We start from the raw sequence: 27,045 nt of genomic DNA, 5'->3' as shown, positions 1-27,045 counted from the left end.
GGGCCCACATGTCAGTGAGTCAATCTATTAACTAAAGTAATTAGTGTGAACTAAACTAATTCTAAAGTAGACAGGGGCATGGCCCACATGTCAGTGACTCAGGGGAGGTCAACCTAGGCCCACACGGGGTCAAACAGGGTCAAACTCGCCGGCGTTTAGCCACCGGCGAGGCCAGACGCGGCGGAGCAACGCGGGTTTCATCCACAAGGTGCCGTTTGGCGTGCAGAGCACAGCTACAGGACGCGGACGCTCGTCCGTATCCAACCGTGGTGGTGGCGGGGCTGGGGAGTGGCCGGAGTGGCGCCGACGACGAGCTCGGCGGTGGCCGAAGCTCGGGTGCAGGTGGGATGGTGCTGCGGTGTGCAAATGAGCGCGACGAGGTGCTACGGGGGCTCTACGCGATGCGGGGAGCGTGTTGGGTGCATGCCCGGGACAAAATGGTCACCGGAGCATCGCCGGCGACGAGCGCGGGCGGTGGCGCGTGCGGGTGAGCAGCGTGCAGTCGCTATGGTGCACGAGGGGGAAAACGGAGAGGGGGAGAAGGGTCAGTGCTCACTGCGAGTGCAGGGGAGCAAACGGCGAGCTCGGGGAAGAGCTGGAGCGGCGGGGACGGCGAAGGGGATCTCCGGTGGCCGGAGTTGCGGAAGACGGAGTCGGGGCGATTCCAGAGCGGGCGAGCGCTCGGGGACATGACGGTGCGGCGCAAGGATAACGGAGGGCGCGGCTACGGTGACGGTGCGGCGGCAGGGGCGTCGGCCATGGTGGGAGAGGGAGAGGGAGAGGTGTTGGGGGTGAATGGAGGGGTCTGCGGGGTTGGCGCGACGACGTGGAGGTCGTCGAGACGTCCAGGGGCGCGGGCGGCAAGCAGGTGGCGCCGTGGCAAGCTCAGGCGCGCTAGCGCTCACCTCTCTGCCTGCCTGCCTGGCGAGAGGAAGCAGCTGACTGGCCATGGGCCAGCACAGTGCTGGGCCGCCAGGTGGGCCGGCTGGGGGGTTTAGCCAGGTTAGTCCCTTTCTCTCTCTTTTTCTATTTTCTATTTATTCTGTTTCGTGTTTTGAAATAGTAAAAATACTATTTCATTTAGAAAAACCCTGAAAATAATCAGAGGCACATTTGAAAATATTCTCAACAGCCTAAAATTACTTTCAGGATTATTTGGGCATTTAAAAATATTTATAGGATTTAAATTGCCCAAATGCAATTAGTAATGGATTAATCCAATGACCTTATGATGTCCTAGAAAAATGTGCACCATTTTTGTCAAAGGTTTTAACCCAAAACAAAAAGGGTGGACTTTTTAGAAGGGCATTTCAGGTTCATTGAAAAAGTTTTTAGTAAACCCTACTTGTTCCAGGGGGGTGCTGGGGGTTTTGTCATCCCCATTTCAGTTTTCTGGGAAATTAAACATGATGCAACACTCTAATGCATGAACTAGCTAGGGTGTAACAGATGGCTAACTAAAAAAGATGGAAAACCATAGTTCAAAATAAGAGACTATGTAAACAGGATGACATGACATAACTATATAATGTGTTTATTAAATAGGTTGGCATGCCATAATTCACATACATTCACGGATAGAATGCCATAATTCAAAATATGATGACTGTAAACACTAAATAGGATGAGATGATATAACTATATGATGTCTTTATTAAATGGGTTACCATGCCATAATTCAGATAGATGATGTGTATGTACTATGTAAACATGATGGCATGATATAATTCAAATATATGATTTATATAGTAAGCAAATAAGCAGATGGCAACCCATATATGATGTAAAAACTAAGCAATGCAAGACAACATGCATGACATGGGTAATATAACCCTGCCAAGTTTGAGCATAGACCTCAGGGGGGAAATAGGACTGGTCATCAGTCTCTGAATCCTCCTCTGAGGAGCTCTCTGTAACCAGCAAGATGTCTGCTTCAGCAGGTAGCATTGTCTGCTCTGAATACCTTGTTTTCACTCTAGATACTTCCATCACCGCTTCAAATGGCTGATGCACAAGAAGAGTAGTTGAATATATAAATTTTGTCGACAAATGGAACACGTAATACAAAAAATGGATAGCATGATATAATTCACATATATGATGATTTGCTAAGCAACATGGCATTGCATAATTCACATATATAATGCTTTGCAACAACATAACATTGCATAATTCACATATATAATGTCTTGCAACAAGATGGCAATGCATAATTCACATATATGGTAATTAGACATTGAACATGTGGCATTCACACAAAGCATGTCTAAACTAATCAAATGACATAGCAATGCGATACACCATACACACGATATGAGCATTATAACCCTACCAAGTTAGAGCATACACCTTGGGGGGGAGTTGGACTGGTCACTGTCTCTGAATCCTCCTCTGAGGAGCTATCCATAACCAGCGAGATATGCGCTTCGTCAGATAGCATAGTCTGCTCTGAAGACCTTGTTTTCACTCCAGAATTTGCCATCACCGTGTCAAATGGCTGATGCACACGAAGAGCAGTTGAATGTACTAACATTGTTGACAAATGTAATATGTAACGAAAAAAAGGATGGCCTGATATAATTTACATATAAGATGACTGGCCAAGAAGGATGGCATTGCAAAATTCACATATATGATGCCTGGCTAAACAAGATGGCATTGCATAATTCACATAAATGACGAATAAACTAAACAGATGGCATTCGCACAAAGGATGTCTAAACTAAGCAGATGACATATTTGATGTATAAAGTAAGCAATGCAAGACACCATATGCATGATATAACCAACATCAGCATGCCAACTTAGAGTGAAGACCTCAGGGGGTAAATAGGAGTTGTCTTCTCCTTCTGAATCCCTCTCAGAACAGATATCTTCCTCTCGATTACAATCCGTAATGCGTGGAGGGGGGCTGCCTTTGCGCCTACCATGGAGCGACGTCTGCATGAAATTTTATTGCCACGCAAGGCTCGTCTCTTTTGCTCTACATGTTCAGTTCCATTGTTTACAATAACTGTCATGCATAGGAATAAAACATAGTGAGATTATGAAAGGAGTGCATGAAGAAATCCTGAGTGATGGTAGCAACCTGTGGATAGACCCAAAACCAATAATAGCAGGCAGATAATGGCTTCAGTTAAAAAATACAGATAATGGCTTCTTTACTGTTTGTTTCCCGCCCAACATGAAACTCATAGTAGACACCGGAGATTAACCAGATAGTAGATAGATACTATTGATGGCGGCCCCGATATGTACCCCGCAACCATTTAAAAACTCAAGTTTGACCATTAGTTTGGAGTTGAATCAGAGTCTAATCGGTGAACAGGGCGATAAAGTAGCATTTAATATTAAGCGATGCATAACGTAAGAAGACACGAAAGAGTGCGACCTCTCTTGCGGACCCGTGTAGTCCTCGAGGTCATCTGCTCGGTTGATGATGGTAATGCAGTTTTCATGGCTGCCAGCGACGGGGAAGAAGATCTGAGGCGGCGAAAGACAGTCTGGAGGCCGTATCCCTACTGTCCTCGACCCTTCTGTCGTTGGAGCAGCTGAGCTGGGGTGGACGACGGCGCAGCAGGAGCGGGACAAACCACGCAAGGTTTTCTTTGTCAACTATCTGCAACAGAATTAATTCTGTAAGGGCTCGTTTGAATTGGAGGACTCCAACAATGCAGGGATAGGAAATAGACAGGAATAAGATAGGAATACACGTGCAAAACAGAGAATTTAAAAACACAGGATTTCTGCCAATCTAGGTGTTTGATTCACAACAATTGGAAGATCACAGGATGCAAAGAAGCATTGTGAGATTAAGTCAAACCACAAGAAAATGTACTGTTATAATGCTATTATGCTACTATCTCTTAGGCTTGTGCTTCATGAATAGGAATTTGAAAAGGAGGACAAGTGAAAATTAAAATTCCTACATTTTTTCTTTCAAGGAGACACTAAAGGAACAAATCCATGTGCTTAGTGGAGAATATATATAACATGTAGAGTAAAAAAGAGATGCAACAAGTGTACAACCTCTTTGGCGAAGCCATGTCGATCTCAACGTGATTGGGTTGGCCGGTGAGGATGCTCCGGCTGACTTTGCTGTCGGAGGAGGGTAAGAAGATCTTAGGCGTCTGGAGATGGAGCCCGAGGTACTGCTCCGCTGTGATGGAGGGTTTTGTCGTTGGAGCAGCTCCGGTGAGTTGTACGACACCGAGGCTGAAGCAGGACAAGAGAGACAACGAACAACATTAACCTTAGTGCAATTCTAATAGCATCTCCAATACATGACGTAAAATACATAACCACAAAGTGCTAGATGTAAAATACATCAGCCGCTCATCTCTGAACTTACCTGTAGAAACTGAACTTAACTGTCGAAACTGAACTTAACTGTCGAAACTGAACTTAACTGTCCAAACTGAATTTTGCTGTCGAAACTAAATTTTACTATCGAAATTGAACGCACTAGCAAGGTGAGGCTACACGTTGGTCGACTGACTTTTTCATCACTGGTCAGTCGATTTTGCAGCCGTTGGATACAAAATAAAGGGCCTGCGGTTCATCTTCAACCTCCACCCCCTGAGCCGCCAGCCACCACCAGCCAAACAGCAGCCCCCCGCCGCCTGCGGCCGGCGATGCGCCGCCTCGCCCGCCCCGAAAACACTCCCCACCGTCGGTCCGCCACCCCCGCCGCCCCGGCCATCCCTCTAGCCCCCCGCATGCCGAGCTTTTTCTTCGGCAATCCCCACGCCATCGCCCCACCAATGCCCCGCCATCACCGACGACCACCACCCCCATCCTGAACCCTAAGATAGATAGTGGGGTACCTCTCCGGCGAGCCCCACCCCCTGCTGCGGCTGGTTCTTCCTTCATCCCGGCAATCCCCCCCACCCCCTAAAAATCAACTAACCCAAAAGTCAATTTAGTCTACTTAAGTGTAGCTAAATCGGAGCAGCATCGCAAGCAAGAGCAAGAGCGAGAGCAGCAGTGCGAGCAAGAGCAATAGCAAGAGCAGACTAGGCAGGGGACCAAGAACAAGAGCAGAGCAGCAGCGCGAGCGAGAGCTAAAGCAGCAGCAGCTCCTACTAATGTGGACGTCGCCCCCGAGGGAGCGATGTCGTGGAGGAAGTGGCCGGCGACGCCGCCGAGGATGGAGTCGCGCCGTGTCGGCTCAGGACCGAGTGCCGGCAGCACCGTGAGATCGAATCAAGAAGAAAATGCGGTGATTAGTGTACAACCTCTTTGGTGGCGCCGATTAGGCCGCAGGTTCATCCGAGGAAACGGTGATGATGATGCTCTTCGGTGGTGCAGTTGAAGACGGTGGTGTGGGAATGGAGGTCCCGCGAAAGAAGAGGGGAACGTCGTGGAAACTCCTTGGAGGTGGAGGACGGGGTGGCTGAACCGGCGAGACAATGAGATCGACGACGGATCCTCATCCGGTACGGTGGATGAGGGACGTCGAGGTGTTGCTGTGGACGACGTCGTTGGGGAAGAGGCTCCGGCTGGGTGGCGGACGGAGCACGGTGTGGGGTTTCGTCGCAGGTTTTTGCGACCTTGTTGTACGAATGGGTGGGCGGATGGGATGGCAGTGGGGAACCATGGCTTAGAGATGCGCTTGTCCGAAATGTGGGGTATGTTATGAAAGTACCCCCACCGATTTGAGGCGGTTCTTTCGGTTCAGGGGTACCACGGGCATTTCGTTGTCGGGATTTCATAGGAGGTGGGAGTTTTCGGGCGCGTTGTAATTTTGGAATAGCAAGGCGTGGGTTGAGATGGAGGGAGTTGTCGGAGCACAACAAGACAAAGATATATCTTAAATATTTCGGGCCAACAAGGCGCGGGTTGAAATTTCCGGACAAGCCTAACGTGTACTGTACCAAATCAATGTGCACTACAGATGTCATTCAAAACTTTGAATTCATGTTATGTTCAATTAAAATATTTCGCTATGTGTATAATGCATGCAACCTACTACTCAAATGAACGTTTTAGTGCATACCAAACATATATACTACCGCTTCAATATAAACTAAATTTGAATTCGTTTCTCTATTTGAATAAGATCTACAGTAATGATTGTTGTGAAGTCAAAGCATTTAATTCGTTTCTCTATTTTAGTAAGATCTACAATCATCATTATTGTCAAGTTAAACCATCGTTTGTGTATTATCTTCACAGCACACCACATGATTAGTCTCGAGTTACATATGAACTATGTGTACTGTATGAACTCGAACTAGATTTTTTGAATCCACTTTATTTTGATTTCAAGTCACATTACATTTCTAGCTCTAGCTAGATCTTCATAATCTAAACCATGTCTCATATTTATAATGTGTTTATGAAATTATGTATGGTGCCCCGCCCCCTACGCCTACAAGTATTTAGATGTGAGTTGCAAACACCACACATTACCGCAAATTCAAATAAAATGTGAGAATGTTCGATATATAGTATTGTTTAGATTGTTCGATATTTAGTTGTAAGCTGCAAAAGCCACACATTATCACAAATTCAAATAAAATGTGAGATTGTTTGATGTATAGTATGGTTTAGATTGTTCGGCATTTAGCTATGAGTTGCAAACGCCATGCATTATCACATTATGGTATAACATGTGCACAGCACGTGTATCGCCGCTATATTCATGCATTCAATGTTTAAAACACTATGATCTCCTATTCAAATATATGAATCCGCTTTCATATCAAATTATGATCTTTGTTAGTCTCTTACACCCACACAATCCTCTAACCTTTGTAGCTACCACTAACTTTCTCTCGTGCATGCACATGCCCTCCTCGCCCTCCCCCTCCCTCGGCATTCTATACACCGGGAAAATTCATTTTTTTCTTTAGGTCGTTCTCCCAGAGTCTCCACAACTCCTTTCTGACACACACCGATCGATAAACCTCTCCAGCGATGCCTGCCTACAACATACACACACACCTTCAATCTCCTCCTTTATGTGTCCTTGCCTCGTGTCTCTCATACGGTCAGACACACGTGTAAACTCTCGCCCCTCTTTTCATCGATCTCACAACCACACACTCCTCCCCGTATCTAGCTAATAGTTGGGCCTCTCGCACCACCTCCTAGCTCAATTCTCTCTGTCTATCCGTCTCGCTGGGCCTTATTTGCCTCTAACAAATGGACGTACACCGACCGATCTCTCGCTATACATATAGCTAGCTAGGTCCTTATAACTCGTTTTTACCCACACGTCAGTCGATCTACCTCATTAGTTGTGTCTCTCCCTTCCTTTGACAAACAACAATTGATCTACCGATCTAGTTAGGTTTACTTACCAAACACATGGTTCCCCTTCATCATCCATGGATGCGTCCCGACAGATCTATCACGCAGAGGCACACACAGAAACAGATCCCCACTCTTATTGATAACATTGCAGTTCCACCCTTAGTTTGTCTAGTAGGCCTCTCCCACCATCTTCGAGAAGCAACTCCATCAACCATCCAGCACTCTACCCCTCTCCCTCCCTCTCCCTCCCTCTCTCTCTCCTCTCTCTCTCTGTCCCATCATATTTCCCGTCCTTCAGTTATGTATGGATGTCGAATGATCTCCCTCAAGACATAGATGGGTCTCGCCTTCTCAACACATATACGAGTCGTTCTACCTCTATAGTTAGGCCTCTGCCTACCCCTCCCCCCACCCCCTCCCCCCACACACACCGATACATCAAGCACTCTAGTCATGTCTCCCTGCCACATAGAAACTTGACATGTGCCCTCTAACGTTCCGGTAGGCCAGTCGCCCTATGTCTTTGACTTGCACACACACACAATTTCGATGGCTCTCTTCATCGATCTCGCACCCACCCACTTGATCCTCTCTTCGACTCTATCGATAGCTATGACCCCTCCCTCTCTTCTCGTGGATTGCGCGACCCTCTATGTATGATATGGATAGGCCTCCATTTCTCACACATTGCATGCAAAATTTTGTTTGTGATGTCATCGACACATATTCCCACAAATAATTCACGAAATCAACCCCACCCCACCCCCACCCCAAAACAAAAAACACTCACGAACGCGGTTTGTATCTCTCACACACACCCACGTAGGTGGGGGATGTGCACGAAGAGTAGAGGTGCATGCACGACGCACGTACTCCCGTCTCTTTCCCAACCACACCCGCGCGAGTACACCGTGGAGCTCATTTCTATTCGAAAAAGGCAGCCCACGTGGTAATTTGGCCCGTGTACTGGTTGTCCACTTGGTGGAGGGAGGATCGTCTACCACGGGTGAACAAACAAATTGCGACTTGACGTGTTATGTTAAAAAAAGAGGCAAACCATGTGGGGCCTACCTTAGAGGCAAGGTTCTATACACTGGAGTACTTTTGATGTGTCCCATCAACTCACAAAACGAGGAGAAGCTTGCTTAGTACACCGTCTCCCCCGTTCCTAAATATAAGTCTTTGTAGAGATTTCACCATGAACCACATGCGGATGTATATAGATGCATTTTAAGTGTAGATTCATTCATTTTGTTCTGTATGTAGTGGAATCTCTACAAAGACTTATTTACTAGTAATAGCTAGCCCCCACTACTAGGAATTCTCTATCCTCTCCTTGAGCCACATCATCAAAATTGATGTAGCCGTTAGATGAAGTAAATCAGTCCATAATAGCCGTCTAATCTAGACGTTGAGAGGCTCCACACTAAGCCACATGCAAGCATGCAGAAATACCGTGGCACATGCATGTGAGTGGGTTTTAAATCACATCAACATGTGTGCATGCAAGCATGCACCGGTAACATGCATGTAAGTGAGCTTTTAAGTCCCCTTAACATGTCAAAAAGAAAAAATATAATCCCATTATGCAGTAGGAGTTGGCTGATCTTTTTCCTTACGTGGGATGATCTAAATGATGATGGGAGTTTAGTTAGTTTGGCTACCACATTTGTCATGTGGTTATAGAGTTTTTTAGTTCTATGAAATAGATAATTTTGCGCAGAGAGATATACCGCTGTTCCGCGGCAACGCGCGGGGACTCATGTAGTAATATTTAGGAATAGAGGGAGTACTATGTAAAGAGTTAGGTGTCGCACGGTGATAGTGTGAGGTGGGCCATGTAATCACTGAACCTACTTGTTTTCACTGCTCTTGTACGCCTCCGCTATAAGAATGGAGAAAATTGTAATCTAGTAGTAGTACCTCCTTTCGCCGAAAGCGTGGGACATCCAACAGTCCAACCACCTCAGTAATAAAGACCAATGAGCCATCAAATCACATAGACCCAGTAGTAACCATCACTCTTGCGCCAGTGAGAGGTCGCGTCCGCTCTGTCCGGGCATGAATGCGGCACCGATTCTTTGGAGCGACATTGACCGTTTCATGCGGGAAGCGCGCGCGGGCGATGGAGGGGCTTTTGGTGGGCCAGGCTGGTCAGGACCGGGCGTGGCAGCTGTCCGCATGTCCCTACCGGACACGCCCAGAAACGAGAGGATGCACCGACTCTCGCGGCTAAAATCGTACACTACACAACATTTGTTTGTAGGAGTAGGTCGATCTGTCGCTCTCTCTAACACACACATGCTGTTAAACACACACACACAGGCACCTTGGTCCCGTTGCACCTTCTAACTTGAGGTCTCAGGTTCGATAACTACACTTGAGCATAATTTGTGCCAGGAGGATTCTTTGACTGGTCAAAATGTTTTCTAGGGTTTGCACGCTTCACACTCTCTCTCTAGTATATATATACACGCTGGAGCCTCAGCGCTTGTAGTTGCTCTCTTCACACTCTTTCGCCCTCTCCCTCCATTCCGAATTACTTATCGCAGGTATGGATGTATCTAGATGTATTTTAGTTCTAGATACATCCATTTCTTCGACGAGTAATTTGGAGCGGAGGGAGTAGTTGCTCTCTTCACACTCTCCCGCCCTCTCTAGATCTAAACAAGACTTCGTTGGCCTCTCTCTCCCCTCACTGCTGCTCAAAGAGCCGGCAGGAGACGTCCGCCGGGAAGGGAAGGAGGCTTTACGTTGTCGCCGTCGGCGAGGGACTACCGGCGCAGCTGTTCACTTTCCACCCAGCGGCGGCGTGGGAGGGCCTCCGACCCCTTCTTCTTCGCCGCCGTCCCGTCACCCACCGAACGACGCCCCAGGAAACTTAAGGTATAATTTAGTTAATCCACATGCATTGCTCTAGCTGCATGTATACCATGAATCTAGGATGTGGTTCATAGAGGAAAGGAGTGGGGGAAAGTAGTGGGAAAAGTTGTATATAGCATGAATCTAGGACGTGGTTCAAAGAGGAAGTTAAGGGGGAAAGTTGTATAACATGAATATAGGACGTGGTTCAAAGAGGAAAGGAATGGGGGAAAGTAGTGGGGAAAGTTGTATCGCATAAATCTAGGACATGGTTCAAAGAGGAAAGGAAGGGGCGAAAGTACTAGTTCAAAAATGAATGGAAGGGACAAGGCTGTAGAGTTTGAGCAGGACTAGATTTGCTGCGCTCACATAGGGAAAGGTGTCTAAAGATAACAAAACTGGGACCGACACAAATATGCTCCTTGGTTGTTTGTTCTTTGTTGCAACAGACTGTGCATGACCACAGTACATCGGTAGATGCACATGGTGCTGGTGCGTCCACTGTCCCGTGCAACTCATTAGCTGTTGTTAATCTAAGGCCCTGTTTGGTTAAAAACTACCTAGTCCTTACCTGCTTGGTTGCAGGGACTAAACATGGACTAGAGGTTATTAAATGACATGCTAAAAGACCATGTTACCCCTACTAATGAACTAACAGAGACAAGGTGCGATGCGTGGCAGGGGCAACTGTTGGAAAAAGTCCCAAAAAGACTCCCTCGGGGTCTTATTTCTTTAGTCCCAAATGCCCACTTTTAGTCCCTAAAAGTCCCTCATGTTTGGTTTAGATGGGACTGACACGGAGTTTTTTTAGTCCCTACACCAAAATGTCCCTGTAAACAAACACCCTCTAATAATGCCGCTGGAAAATTGATGCAATGCCAGAGTTAAAAGCAAATTACATGTTTAACGAATTTTATTGTTAATATAATCTCTATGTTAATATTAATCAATGCCACCATTTGAGAAATGCTATTGTCTTGCTTTCTTTCCCATTTAGATAAGGTAGATGCTTCTTTTTGTTGGCTTCTGTGTCATCCACCGTTATTGACCACTAATTGTTTCCTTTGCACCTCTATGTAAACAGGGTTATCTACTTCACCTCGTTGCCATTGTGACCTTTTGTTGCACTGCACAAAACACTTATGTTTTAAGAGTGTTTTGTGCAGTTCAACCGAAATGTCACACTGACAATGCTACTTGATTGCTTGATCTTAGTGGAACTGCACAAGAGGAGATCTTACTTCCTATCTATTAAGGCGAATTTGGTTCAGATCTTCTTCTCGTGAGTTGTTTGAATTCCGCATCATGAGAGGTCAGTACTAGCCTTCTTTCACATGATTCTGCAGTGTGCTTTCATATGTTGTGCTACTTGTATGATAATATTGCTTGATTTTAGTGAACTGCACAAATGGAGACAAGACTTCCAATCTGTATGTGCACCGTAATATCCCATTGAGGTAAGATAAGGATATTTCACAACTGCTGGCCTGTATTTTGCCACTTTCATCAGAAAATTAAGTTTAGTACTATAATTATGCTCCCTAATTGACATGCCAAATCTTACATTGAAGGCAGAGCTTGTCTGTTATTGAACCAAGTGATGAAGGGGAAGAACAAGCGGAAGAAAAACAAAAATCAACTCCCAGCGCTGTAATGAAGCACTAGAACTGTGATGACACAAGTAATGATATAGTTTTGCATCTTAATTTATTGCTATGGCTGGAACGAGCAATTGTTTTGCCACTGATTTAATGCCACTCTTAAAGTAATATGTAATTATCTCAACTTGTGCAAACAGGGATCTTCTTTGAAGATACCATATACTTTAGTGGAACTGCACAAGAAGATGTTGGAAACATTAAACTAATCGAGGAGTATATAGTAAGCATGGCCACCACCGTAGATAGCAACAGATGGTTCTGGAGAAGTGCTTCATTTGTATGCTCTACATAATTAGCCTCCTGACAAAGGTTGGTACTCGCCCACCTATTTCATCCATATGATTGAGCTTTGTCATCTCTATTGGTGTTGTGCTACTGTTTAGATACTGTCATGAAAAAGTGGATTGTCCTTGAGAAGTGCTTCATCTATGTTGTTTTAAATATTTCCTTTCCTTTTTTTCGAGCAAATAGGGATGCCAGCATTTAGTAGTCCTCTTGTCTTTGCACAATAGGATCATCTTCCTCTGAAGAAGAATATGGAGTACGTGAAGTGACTAGTTCCGATTATGCCAGAATGAAGAAGCCCTGTCTATCTTCTCATCAGAAGGAGCAGTTGAAGGATGCTTACATTACTCCCCACAAGACCAAACTAACTTCAGCTCAGAAGGACTGACAAATCTCCATCTTTTTGCTGTGATGCGTGAGTACAATGTTGTTCTAGGAGTCTTTCTGGTGTGTTCCATTTTTCTAAAAGTGAGCTCTACATGGACCATGTATGTGCCTGTTGAAACTGTCAATTCATAGTACAGTTTGCTTTATACTAATCACTTTTTTGTATTTGTGCAAATAGGGTTGCTCAGATTGATTTCAATCGGAACTGCACAAAATGGTCATGAATACATCGAATCATTCATTTCCACCACAAGAAAGGAGGTGCCGATAAGTTCAAGGCGTTGCAACATATAAGGGCGAAATCATACAAGCTATGCGGGAATTTGGTTGATTTTGGTGGAACTGCACAAAAAGAACAGCTGGTTTATTTAGCACGAGGTGCCATGTCAATATCCGAACTGATGGCAAACCCTGCCCATTCCACAATCATAGGCATTTGATATTTTGGAATGGTACAACCTTGTCTAATTTTGCTCATTGATTTTAGCAAGACATGCGTTTGATATTTTCGAATGGGACGCCCTTTGCTGTCAGCAGCGTCGATCAATTTTTTTGTTTATTATTTAGTTGTGAAGTAAATATTGCCTCTGACATGTGAGTCACTGAGATGCATAATCATCGATTGTTTTGAATGTTCTCTATGAATTGCCAGGCCTATGTGTTTGATTGCAATGTACAGAAACGCTAAAAAGCTGCTCAAACTCTTTGTACTCCTTCTATTCCTTTTTACTTCGCACTTTTTTGTATAATATTGGACAAAGTAGACATACTTTGACTGCAGACAAAACTTGTGTGCAGACTAGAAAGGACCGGAGGGAGTACATGTGAAACTGCTGCAAACGAGGTGATCACCCTGGGAATAATGCTAGTACGTATTGTTTTGCATGTTCACCCAATGCTTGTGATATAGGAATTCGAACTAATCGAAATAAATTCATTCATACATGGTCAGATTTCATATAAACATGCCGAATTTCATTACATTTCATACATTCTTCAACTAAAAACGGGTGCGCTGGAGGTATAATTAATTAACCGAAGCTACCCACCTGTGTCCCGCTGAGCAAAACAGAAGCTTCAGTGACTTAACTGCAGATGCAGTTACGTAACTGACATGTGGCCTGTTGGGCCAATGTGTCAGTCAGCCAACTGCACCAGCAGTTAAGTAGAAGTAGCGTTCTTCTCCAGCGCAGCTCTCCGACTCCACGTCGCCGCCAAGAAGCTAACCGGCCGTCAATGGTCAACCCGCCTAGCTTGGCTTCAACCGGAGGGTAGCAGCGGTGGCCTTACTTGGACCCGAGCGGCGGCGACCTACCGTGTTCTACTCTTCCTTGTTTTCTGTGTGGCGCGGCCTCGTTGGCAGCGGGGCAGGGCCTCGGCGGAGCCGGCGATGTCCTCTGCCTCGTTGTTGGCAAGGCGGGTCCTCGGCGGAGCCGGCGGTGTCCTCTGCCTCGTTGTTGGCGGGGTGGGACCTCGACGGAGCCGGCGGTGTCCTATCCCTTGTTGTTGGCGCCGTGGGGCCTCGACGGAGCAGGGCCTCATCGACGCCAGCGGAGTGGGGACTCGTCGAAGCCGGCATTGTCCTCTGCCTCGTCCTCGGTCTCGCCAAACAGTGCCTCGCCCGCTTCATCGCCCTCTTTGCTAGCCTCTTTGTAGGCGGCTGCAGCCTCCGCCACCTGCATGTGGACCGCCAGCGCTCGAGGCGGCCCTTGCGGGCGGAGTGGTACGAGTCGAGCAGTGCCTCCTGCTCCGCCCGCTCCGCGGCGATCTGCTCCTCCGCCTGTATGTGCTCCTCGAGGAGATGGTGGTTGTAGGCGGTGTCGGCCTGTGCCTCCCGGAACTGCTCCTCATGCATCTGCCTCACCCTGGCCATATATTGGGCATGGGCCTCGCCGATGGGCATGGTGCAATGCACCGGCGAGGATGGCGCGGAGGAGGGGGTTGGCGCCGGATCGTCGACTACCATGTTCTCCATTGGGATGTCGTCGTCCTCCGGCTACCTGCCGGCCAGCCGGTCGGCAGCAATGGCTGCCATCTCCTTGTGGTCCGTCGTCCGCCCGTCCAGAAGAACGCTGGAGCGTGAGGAAGCCATGGTGGGCAGTAGTGGTGTGGACAGGAGAAAGGGAATGGATGCAGATGACTACGACTATGGCCGACGCAGCAGTTTATATAGCAATGGTGGGCGGGCGGAGGGACATACGTGTGGCACCGGAGTAGCCTCCTCGGCAACCGCGTATCAGTAATGTGGGCGGCAGATGGACGGATGGACGGCACTTGTGTCGTTTGAAGGCGGAGCAATCGCCTGCACCGGGAAGCGGGGAGGGCGGCGCTGACTGTTTCGGGCGGAAAGCACGTGCAGGCGAGGAGATGACTTTACTTGGAGAGGATGACAATGGGGACCCACCAGGTCTATAGCCTCACGTACGCAAGTGCCTCCTTATTATATATATAACTATAATTTATTTTGCTTCCTCCTGGTTTCCTGACATCACGGTCCCACACTATTGTCAACCTATGTAGTACTCCCTCCTTTCCGGTTTATTGGGCTTATCTCAAAATTTTAGTTTTTCCATTTTATAAGGCTCAATTTGGTTGTTCCCCATCACATGTTCAGACTTCAAGGTCCATTAAATCATTGCTTGCAAGTATTAAGAGAAAACTGACCAATGCATGCACTTTATGCATCCATGCATTGGAATTAATGCATTCGTAAACATAATTTTTTGAGGTAAACAAGAGCACTGCAGAGTTGTTCGATGTTTAGCCTAGATATTAATTTTTCTCCTCTGAACAACAACGAAAACATCGCTGCAGGTATTAACTGGGCGGGCTGTGGCCCGTCTAGCCCAGGCCAGATATCCGGCCCAGATATTAATTTTTTTCAAGCTGAAAATGGCTAGCCCAGCTATACTTTTTTAGGACCAAGGCAAGGTCAAGTTGTTATTCTCCGCCCCGCTGGGCTGCAAATCTTTCCTAGGAGGGATGCATTAGGCTTAACAAGAAAATGGGCATTAAGAAATAATAAATGGGATGTAATTATAAAACTAGGCAGTAACTATAAAAAAATCCACCGAACACGTGATTACTTTATAAAATATTATTTTTGGATACTGAAAATTTTAATTTCATTATTTGGTGCGAGCGCAATGTTTCATTGGATTTTTACATAATATAAATTTATATTGAGATTGTATTTTATTTGACTAGAAATTTCGGGATAAAAATATTTCAGATTCCATCAAAATGTGGGAAATTTTATTGAATTCTGTTTTGAACGGTTGGTTGAAATGGGCTGTACTCTTAACAAACTGTTAATGGGCTGTAGTAAATTCCAATAGAATTCAAAAATGGGCACACATTCTTACAATTCTCAAATGGGCTATAAGTTCTCTGCCACACACTTCTGGTCTTACTAAGTTGACGTGTCCCCTAAAAAAACAGAGTTGACGCGTATGCAAGGCTTTGTCAACTTATAATCAACACACGGTTCTAGCAGCAGTGGCCGTTGGATGTCCATCCAACGGATGCCGTGCTTCTTCTTCAATCTCGGATATTCTAGCTTCACCCGCCCAAAAAATGATTCCTCCCCCTGACATCTGGGGCGCACCGTTTCGGAAGCTGACCTGTGGGCCTACTAAGTTGACGTACCAAGGGCTTTGTCAACTTAGTCAATATAAATGATTATAGCTGCAGTGACCGTACGATGTCCATCCAACGGCCGTCGTGCTTCTTCAACCTCTGGTCTTCTTGCTCCCGCCGCCCAAAGCAGCGCCGGTCGTGTCGCCTGCTCCTGCCTCCCGTGGCCGGCTGTGCTGCCGCGGAGGCCTCACCGCCCCCTTCTACTCCCACCGCTGGCCAGGCCATCCCTCCACTCACCCACACCCCCTGTTATTCCGCGGCGACGGCAACGCAGCCCAACCAGTGAACCCTCGTACTCCTCTCCGCATGTGCATCCACTGCTGCGTCTTCCCCGGCTCCGTGTTGTCCCCTTCCTAGGCCTTGCCGTCATCCATCGCCCTCGTGCTCTCGGTGCAGCGTGGTCAACATGGTCAAGGAACGACTTCCATTGGACGTGGACTATACGTGGAGAGGCTGACAGCTGGGTCCACGGCAGCCTCAAGGAAGTGCCTCCTTATTACGTGCAAAATAATTATTCCTCCACCTGATAGCGGGGACCCATCGGACGGGCCACCGTATTTCGTGAAAAAAATGATTCGCCCCCTGACTGCTGGGACCCACGAGCTACATCTTCGCAGGCAAGGAAGTGCGTCCGAAGAAAACGATTTGCCCCCCTGACTGCTGGGACCCACCAGCTACATCTTCGCACGCAAGGAAGTGCGTCTGGGAAAAAAAGATTCGCCCCCCGACTGCTGGGACCCACCAGCTACACCTTGGCACGCAAGGAAGTGCATCTAGGCAAAAAAAACGATTCACCCCCTGACTGCTAGGACCCAGCAGCTACACCTTCGCACGCAAGGAAGTGCGTCCGGGCAAAAAAACAAAACAAAACGATTCGCCCCCCTGATTGCTGGGACCCACCAGCTACATCTTCACAGGCAAGGAAGTCCCGGACAGTCGGGACCCACCTGGTCGAAGGATATGTAGCATTGTCATTCTGGTCGCGAACGTGTGCGTACATACTGGTCGATGTAGATGCACGCACGTGTCGTAGTAGAGGCGCGCACGTTGCATGTACACGTACGTACAACGGCCAGGGTGCAAGAAAGAAAATACGGCCATGTATGTGTACATACGGGCAGGGTCTCGAACGCCTACTCGCGCATACGTACGGCCAGGGTTTGTGTACATGGCTGGGTCGGAACGGAGAAACAACGTCGTCGTCGTGTTCATGGGGAGGCAACGAAATGCGTCGTGTTCATGGGGAGGCAACGAAATGCGTCGTGTTCATGGGGAGGCAACGGAATGTGTCGTGTTCATCTAGAGGCAACAGAATGCGTCGTGTTCATCGGGAGGCAATGGAATGTGTGGGAGCCAACTGGCTGGGTCGGAACGGAATGCGTGGTCGTGTTCATCGGGAGGGTTTGGACGGGACACACGATGGAAACGAGGCCTGGCGTACCGCGGAACGGAGGAAATGGACCTCCTACGGTCGAAACGGGGGTCCAGTTGATTGGGAGGGGTTTGGCGTACCGCAAAACGGAGGAAACGGACCTACTACGGTCGAAACGGGGTCCTGTTGATCGGGAGGGGTGTGGCGTACCGCAAAACAGACGAAACGGACCTCCTACGGTCGAAACGGGGGTCCTGTTCATCGGGAGGGGTGTGGCGAACCGCAAAACGGGACTCCACGGGATATTGTTCATCTCCACCGTCGACCTCCTCGAGCCTCCACGGGCTACCGTCGACCTCCTCGAGCCTCCACGGGCTCCTGTTCATCCAGCCTCCACCATGCGCTACTCCACCGGCTACTGTTCAACCACCCCTCCACCAACTACTGTTCATCCAGCCCTCCACACCACGGGGTCCTGTTCAACCACCCCTCCACGGGCACCCCTCCATCGTCTACTATTCATCCAGCCCTCCACCACACCACGGGGTCCTATTCGTCCAGAGGCAACGCCACCGCTCACTATTAATCCAACCCCCCCCCCCCCCCCGCAATGCTCACTGTTCATCCAATCGATTGGCTTCAGTTAGCAGCAGTAGCGAAGGAATCGCTCGATCGGGTTCAGTTAACAGGCATCGATCGATCGCTCGGATTGAGTAACGCATAGCCTGCAGTGCAATCGCTCGGGTTTAGTTAGAGCCCAACGCCTCGCTCGGGTTCAGTTAGAGCCAACACATCGCACACACGCTCGTACGTGTACGAGAGAAACACGCATCGCTCGGCCCCCGACCTCCCACCGTAATCGGGAACTCCCCGAAATTTTCCTCGCCCTCGCTTCTACCATGGTTTTTCCGTCATGGATGGCCCAAAGAATGTCATGCAACTGCGTCTCCGGCCCGCCTAGGAAGAAAAGCCCATTTTCTGTCATGATTTTTTGTCATAGAAGTAGGACTATGAAGATAACGGGTTTTGTCACAATTATCGTCATATAAGTGTCATATGTATGACAGAAAAAAATTCGTTCGGCCCAAAATATCACGGATGTGTCTTTTTTTTGTATTGTTGGTGATGTTCTTCTCCTTGACGGAGGAAACCATCCACTTGCCTTGTGCTCTAGATCCGGGCATGGCTGGAGTGCTTTTTTGAGGTGGAAAGTGTCGGCGTCCTGGGAACGGGGGTCCCCAGACTTGCCTGCCTGCGGCCCGCGGCGTGGCTGAGCCAGCAGGCCGTACATCCCATCTTCACCAACAAAGCACCCAAGACCATCGCGAGGGGCGAAGCCTCGCAAGGCGGACGAAGCAAGACCTCCTCTAGAGTGGCCTAGCTAGGCAAGCTCACGAGGAGCAGAGATATCAAGGCGAGGCGAACCTCGCGAGGTTCTCATGACGTGAGCCGTGACAATCGACACCAGGCGGGCGCCAGTGCGCACAACGTCCTTGTTTCCTCTTTGGTGCAAAGGGGGCAATTGCAGCTGCGGAGTACCAAGGCATCAGGCAAAGGTTGCCATTTCGGTGCAACAAGACCAAGATCAACGACTGCAAGACGGAGGTCATCATGGAGCCTAGAACATCGTCACCTCCAGAACTTTGTGCAGGCGAAGACTACTCTTTTCAGGATAGCTTGTACTAGCTGTCCCCCTTCAAACTAGCCCGCCATTGTTGGCTCCCTTGCCGCTCGATATTTGGGAAGAGGACCAGGGCCTCTATAAATAGGACTAGCCACCGTAGTGGAGGACAAGAGATCAGAGTGACAGAAGGAAGGGATCATCTTAGCTCGAGAGAGACCACCTCACACACAAGCTCAACGAGCACAAGAACGCCTTAACCTCAGGAGGCCGTTCTGCCCTTGTATTGTTCATCATCAGCCCAAGGGGAAATCCACCACCACCACACTGGAGTAGGGTATTACACCATAACGGTGGCCCAAACCAGTATAAACCCTGTGTCCATCTGAGTTGTGAGTTCTTCGAGTTCGTCTGCGAGATCCTAGCAAGCTAGAGCGTAGATCGGTTGAAGGGAAAGACTTCGCGCGCACCCCAATGTTGAAACCTTAAGGGTTTGCCGGGACCCCATACCCTGACATTTGGCGCGCCAGATAGGGGTGCACCGTAGCTTCCGTTCCATCAGTTCATCGCTCCGTCGATCCGTCGTCTCCATGTCGGACGCTCGCCGTGCTCGAGCTGAGCGTCGGGTCGCCCTCGCCGCCCACGTCACATAGACGGCTCCCGTCGGCGGGCCGCCTCGTCGTTCTCCGTCCGCCGCCGCCAACGCTGCCACCGGCCCGGTAGGAAACGAGCAGCAGGCGTCCTTGCAACATCCTTCGGTGCGGCAGGACGGCCGCACCACTACTCCATCACTCACTCCTGTTGGCTCTTCGTCCCACGCGCACCGTGCTCCCCTGGAGGCGCGGGCTGCACTCATCGCGGCGAACGAGCTCCTGCATTACCGCCCACTCAACGACGTCTACGAGCAGTGGCTCGACCGCGTCGCCGAGCTCGTCCGTGCCACGGGGGGGGGGGGGCTCTTTAGGCGCCGTCTCACTCTCTGCCTCCCCCTCAGCAGGCCGCAGGCAACGATGCTCGTGGCACGCCTCCACCACCTCGACCCCAAGACGGTCCCTTGGCGCTAAGGCGCGCGCCTCCGTGGCGCGATCCCCCGCGCCCGGCGCCCGCGCGTGAAGAAAGGAGCTGCCAAGAAATCCCGTGGCCGTGATTAGCTGCACCAGCGCTCCCCGCGCCACCTTGTCAAGACCGCGCGCTGCCTGCAGTGGCACAGCGCGGACCTCGCCAAGACCAAGCTCCGCCCCCGAAGCGGGCCCCGGCAACCACGGCAGGCTGCCGCGCCTTCACCCCTGAGCTGCGCAGTGTTGCCTGGCCGGGCAAGTTCAAGCTAGATCTGCCTCCTCGGTACGACAGCACCGCCGACCCCGCGGAGTTCCTGCAGCTCTATGAGTTGAGCATCGAAGCGGCCAACGGCGACGAAAATGTCATGACGAACTGGTTTCCCATGGCTCTCAAGGATGGGGCCCACTCCTGGCTCCTGAACCTGCAGCACGGCTCGATCTCCTCCTGGGACGAGATGCGCGACCGCTTCGTCGCCAACTTCCAGCGCACTCATGACCGCTAACCGGTTGCGGGCGACCTACGCCGCATCAAGCAACAGCCAGGAGAGACCCTCCAGAAGAACATCCAGCGCTTCAACAACACCCGCCTCAAGATCCCCAAGGTCACGGACAAGGCCATCATCTCCGCGTTTTCCGATGGCATCCACAATATCATCAAGATGAAGGAAGAGCTGGCAATCCATGAGGAGCTTTGCACATCTCAGGCGCTGTTCAACCTGGTGACCAGGTGCGCAAGAGCTGAGGAGGGGCGCCTCTCTCCTTGAGATGCCAGATGCAGTAGTAGAGGAAAAGAAGGCCAAGGCCAAGGACGTGAAGTGCAAGGAGGCAGTAGTGCTCGTAGCAGAGCCCGACACCAAGCAAGGCAGAGATCAGCCCGAGTCATGCAAGAATGGCCGCACATTCTGCGCCTTCCACAACCTGAAGACCCACAACACCAGCGACTGTCAAGAGCTCAGAGCCATTCGGGAAGGACGCTTCGGCTGATGCCCCGAGCACAACGAGAGGGGCTATGGCCATGGAGGAGGACGTGGAGGCGGACGCTTGGACAATCGTGGCCCGCGCCAGGAATGGCGTGACCGGCCTCGTGAGGACCGCTGGCAGGACCAACCTCGCGAGGGCGCCTGGAGGGACGTGCCTCGTGAGGATCGCCCCTAGGGCAACGCTGGTCTTCCCCCATTGCTGCCGCCAAGGAGGAACGACGACCAACACCAGGACAAGGGGGCTGGGGGCTTCCAGGAGCCGCGCGCAGTCGCTTGCATCTAGGGCGGCGCTCAGGCCCCAGCCTCTCAGTGCATCTTCAAACAATTCGCTCGCGAGGTGAACGCGGCGCTACCCAGGCTCGAGGCCATGCACCCGCTCTGTTGGTCCCAATGTGCCATCACCTTCAGCTCGGCCGACCAGCTCACGTGCGCAGCCACCCCTGACACGCTCCCTATGTTGTGCTCCCCAGTCATCAGTAATGTGCAAGTCAACAAGACTCTCATCGACGGCGGTGCAGGGCTCAACGTCCTATCCGCCGACACATTCGACAGCCTCGAAGTGCCCTATGAGCAGCTCCAACCAACCAAGCATTTCTCAGGAGTGACTGACGTTTCCACCACACCAATAGGGCAAGTCTGTCTTCCTGTCACCTTCGGGGAGCGCAAGAATTACCACACCAAGCTCATCGACTTCGACGTCGCACACATCCGCCTGCCGTACAAAGCCATCCTCGGGTACCTAGCCCTGGCCAAGTTCATGGCAGTCACTCACCACGGCTACAACATCCTCAAGATGCCAGGAAGCGGGGGGGGGGGGGGATCATCACGGTCCCATGTGAAGAAAGGGATGCGGTGTGCTCCCTTGAGCGCGCCTTTCAAGCCGTGGCAAACGACAACCCTGACAGCAGAAGTGAAGGCCCTCCGGAGACCATCCCCAAGAAGAATTTACCGTGCCATGCGGGACCTCAGGAAGATGGCTTCGCAACAGGAGCCTTGTGAGGATCGGTGCCCGCTCCAGGGGCGCCTCCCTCCACCTCATAGGAAAGCGTTGCTACCTCTTGAGCTTGCCTTGGATTTCCCCGAAGAGGAAAGGATGATTCAGCAGAGTAGCGTAAGTATTTCCCTCAGTTTTTGAGAACCAAGGTATCAATCCAGTAGGAGGCCACGCTCAAGTCCCTCGTACCTGCAAAAAACGATAGCTACTCGCAACCAACGCTATTAGGGGTTGTCAATCCCTTCACGGTCACTTACGAGAGTGAGATCTGATAGATATAATATTTTTGGTATTTTTGGTATAGAGATGCAAGGTGAAAAGTAAAAGGCAAAGTAAAAATCAAAGCAAGATTAAAGTGATGGAGATTGATATGATGAGAATAGACCTGGGGGCCATAGGTTTCACTAGTGGCTTCTCACAAGAGCATAAGTATTCTACGGTGGGTGAACAAATTACTGTTGAGCAATTGACAGAATTGAGCATAGTTATGAGAATATCTAGGCATGATCATGTATATAGGCTTCACGTCCGTGACAAGTAGACCGAAATGATTCTGCATCTACTACTATTACTCCACTCATCGACCGCTATCCAGCATGCATCTAGAGTATTAAGTTAAAAACAGAGTAACACTTTAAGCAAGATGACATGATGTAGAGAGATAAATTCATGCAATATGAAATAAACCCCATCTTGTTATCCTCGATGGCAACGATGCAATACATGCCTTGCTGCCCCTTCTATCACTGGGAAAGGACACCGCAAGATCGAACCCAAAGCTAAGCACTTCTCCCATGGCAAGAAAAACCAATCTAGTAGGCCAAACCAAACTGATAATTCGAAGAGACTTGCAAAGATAACTAATCATACATAAAAGAATTCAGAAAAGATTCAAATATTATTCATAGATAGACTTGATCATAAACCCACAATTCATCGGTCTCAACAAACACACCGCAAAAAAGAAGAAGATTACATCAAATAGATCTCCACAAGAGAGGGGGAGAACTTTGTATTGAGATCCAAAAAGAGAGAAGAAGCCATCTAGCTAATAACTATGGACCCGAAGGTCTGAGGTAAACTACTCACACTTCATCGGAGAGGCTATGGTGATGTAGAAGCCCTCCGTGATGACGGCCCTCTCCGGCGGAGCTCCGGAACAGGCCCCAAGATGGGATCTCATGGATATAGAAAGTTGCGGTGGTGGAATTAGGTTTTTGGCTCCGTCTCTATTCGTTTGGGGGTACGTAGGTTTATATAGGAGGAAGAAGTACGTCGGTGGAGCTTCGGTGGGCCCACAAGGGTGGGGGCGCGCCTGGGGGTATAGGGCACGCTCCCCTACCTCGTTCCCACCTCGAAGCTTCCTTGGCGTAGGGTCCAAGTCTCCTGGGTCATATTCAGGAAGAAAATCACGTTCCAGAAAGGTTTATTCCGTTTGGACTCCGTTTGATATTCCGTTTCTTCGAAACACTGAAATAGGAAAAAAACAGCAATTCTGGGCTGGGCCTCCGGTTAATAGGTTAGTCCCAAAAATAATATAAAAGTGGAAAATAAAGCCCAATATAGTCCAAAACAGTAGATAATATAGCATGGAGCAATCAAAAATTATAGATACGTTGGAGACGTATCAAGCACGCTCAGGGGCTCTCTTCTGGAGGGCCTCAGACCTTGCCAGTCTCATGAGGGAGGTGCGTGGGCACCACTTGGAAGCGTGCTTCGTGGCACGTGTTCCTCAGGAGAGCATGGGGCAAGGAATGCCCACCACCCAGGAGTTCATCACCAAGACCATCCAAGAGCTACAAGACGCAAGAGCCATGCGTGGCGACAACCGCTCATGGAGTGTGGCTCACCACCCAGGCGAGGGTGTTGAGCTGTGCGCCTGCATCGACATCCCAGGGCTCAACAGGGCCGCATCTCAGGAGCGCTTCTGGCCATCACGCGCGGGCCACTGTGAGGGTCCACCCCACAGCTTCGTTCGCATGCCCCTCGGCTTGCCGAACGTGGCGTCGGCCCATCAGCGCCATGTGCAGCAAGTCCAGGCGGCTTAGGAGGCCAGGTTCCACGCCATTCGGGAGGAGATGGCGGCGGCCTTCAGGGAACCTTGTAACGCCCCGAGACCGATGTGCCAGGTGTCCTCTAGTTATTCGCTGTTGTTGCCTTGTCATTGCTTTTGTGTCATGCATTGCATATCATGTCATCATGTGCATTTTATTTGCATACATGTTCGTCTCTTGCATCCGAGCATTTTCCCCGTTGTCCTTTTTCCAATCCGGCGCTCCTATGTCACCCGGTGTCCCTTTCTAACACTTTTTATGTGTTGGTGTTAAACGTTTTCGGATGGGACCGAGACTTGTCGTGCGGCCTTGGTTTACTACCGGTAGACCGCTTGTCAAGTTTCGTGCCATTTGGACTTCGTTTGATACTCCAACGGTTAACCGAGGGACCGAAAAGGCCTCGTGCGTGTTGCAGCCCAACACCCTTCCAATTCGGCCCAAAACCCACCAAAAGCTCCTCCATCATCTCGGACGTTCGATCACGATCGCGTGGCCGAAAACCGCACCTCATTTGGACTCTCCTAGCTCCCTCTACCTATAAATATGTGGTCTCCTCCAAAATTTCCCCGCAGTCTAACCCTAGCGTCTTCCTCCTCGCGCCACCAGACATGTCCGTCCCGCCGCTGGACGTGTCCGCCGCCGCCGCCACATCGCTCCAACCAATCAGCGCTCGCCACGTCACCTGCACCGCCGCCCTGAGCCACTCACGGCGCGTCACCTGGCCCGCCGGCTCCCCTCCCACCGCGCTAGGCCTGCGGACCCGGATCCGGCCCTCCAGGCCCAAGCCGCGCCTCCGCTCCTCGCCTCCCGTGCGACCGCGACCACCGCCGCCCTTCTCGCTCACCGCGCCTCCCGCGCATCGCCGCCGCCGGCCACCGCCATGTCTCCCGCGCCGCCGCGCGCCGTGCACCGCGCTCGCCGCCTCGCTCGCCGCGCGCCGCTGCCTCTGGTGCCGTGCGCCGCCGCCTCGGCTTCCGTGTTCCTCGCCGGAGTTCATCCTCGCCCTCACCGGAGTCAACTCCGGCCAGATCTGGTGAGGGTGGATCAGATCCCATCCCAACAACCAAACGGGTCCTTCCCCACATCCCGGATATCCTCATCCCATGTTGACTTTCGCGGAGGTAAAATTCCACTAAGTCCCCGAAGTTTCCAGATTCATATGCCCATATTCAAAGCATCGTAACTCTGCACCCGTAGCTCCGATTCATACGTGTAGCATATCAAAATGTTCGCCTCGACTACTACATCATTTCATCTGACTGCATCATTTTCATTTGAGCTAATATTGATGCCCAAAATACTGTTGGAAGAGGGCTATATGGTGAATTTTGTCCGATCTGTTTCAGCAAATGGCATTTTGTCCTTTTTGCCATGATTAATGTGTGCATGATATGACCCTGAGCTCTACATGTGTTTTGTTATATGCCATGCCATCTTTACAGAGGTGCTTGCCATGTATTTTTGTGATATGTGTGGTGACTAGCACAAGCTTGCAAAGTAGCGTAATCGGTAATGCTGATTTAGGGACTTAGTTTTTCACCAAATCCTTGTTCTGTTTTTGTCGGTATGCCATATGTTCATGTTGTTTCCTAGTGATCCGTGCCTCTTTTGAGGATGATCAGTAAGGATGTTTTGTTAACATTGTGGTTCTCTATCCATCCATGTATTTGTTTGCATTTATGGAGCACCCTAGCTTGAGTCAATCGAGCTCTACTTTTGCTAAATTATGATCCTGGCAGATTGTTGACTTGTTTAGCGATTTTGCCGAGGATGTTGCTATTGATCCGTGCATGCTATGATGTTGTTCTTGCCATGTCTAGCTTCTATGCCATGTCTTCTTGATGGGTGTATGATTGGTTTGTCATGCCATGCTCTGTAGTGAGTGCATTGAGCTCGTAAACATGCCTACTCGTTAACTGTTTTGCATGCTCCAGTTTTTCACTAAGTCTGAGATCTGTATATGTTTTTGCTATGTTCACATGCTTGCAATTGTATTTTCTGATCCCTTTCGGCTGAAGGTCACTAAGGGACTTTTGTTAAGTGCTTTGAGTAGCTTCATGCCATGGCCTTGCTTTGCCATGTTAAGTTCCTGTAGCTTGTAGTTTTCATGCTCTAAAGTGTGCTTCCTGATGATAAATTCCAGACTTGTGTTAATTTCACCAAGTCTGAAACCTGTTATCATTTGCATTTTTGCCAAGCTTGTTTCAACTTGTTAATGGATGAATTAGCCGTAGCTCAGTGTTCATCTTTTGCCAAGCATCTTGAGTGGATCCCTGCCATGTATTTTGTTGCCACGTTTGAGTGCTGTAGCATATTTATCTTGTTGCATTTAGATGGTCACTTGTTGTTTATCGCACACCGGTGCCATATTTGTTTTGCTTGCCGTTTCCAAACCGTGCATCTGATTCCGGTGATCTTTATATCGATTTCAACCAAAATCACCTCACCTTTCCAGTGGCACTCTTGGATTTCCAAGTTAAGGCAAGGTTCAATCGTTCCCTTGCAAATCATGCATATGCATCGCATACCGCATCCCGCATATCATACCATGTTCATGTGTTGGTTGTTTACTATGTTGTGTGCTTCTTTCCGGTGTTTGCTTCTTCGGGTTGGTTCCGATTACGTGCGTTTGTGAGGACCCGTTCGACTACGTCTGTTTGTCTTCTTCATGGACTCGTTCTTCTTCCTTGCGGGATCTCAGGCAAGATGACCATACCCTCGAAATCACTTCTATCTTTGCTTGCTCGATGCTCGCTCTTTTGCTATGCCTATGATGCGATACCTACCACTTGCTTATCATGCCTCCCATATTGTTTAGCCAAGCCTCTAACACACCTTGTCCAAGCAAACCGTTGTTTGGCTATGTTACCGC

This window comes from Triticum urartu, chromosome 5A (assembly GCF_056163025.1).
Source record: "Triticum urartu cultivar PI428250 chromosome 5A, HENAU_Tu73, whole genome shotgun sequence".
In the NCBI taxonomy this organism is placed as follows: domain Eukaryota; kingdom Viridiplantae; phylum Streptophyta; class Magnoliopsida; order Poales; family Poaceae; genus Triticum; species Triticum urartu.
Note: the sequence above shows the minus strand (reverse complement) of the source record.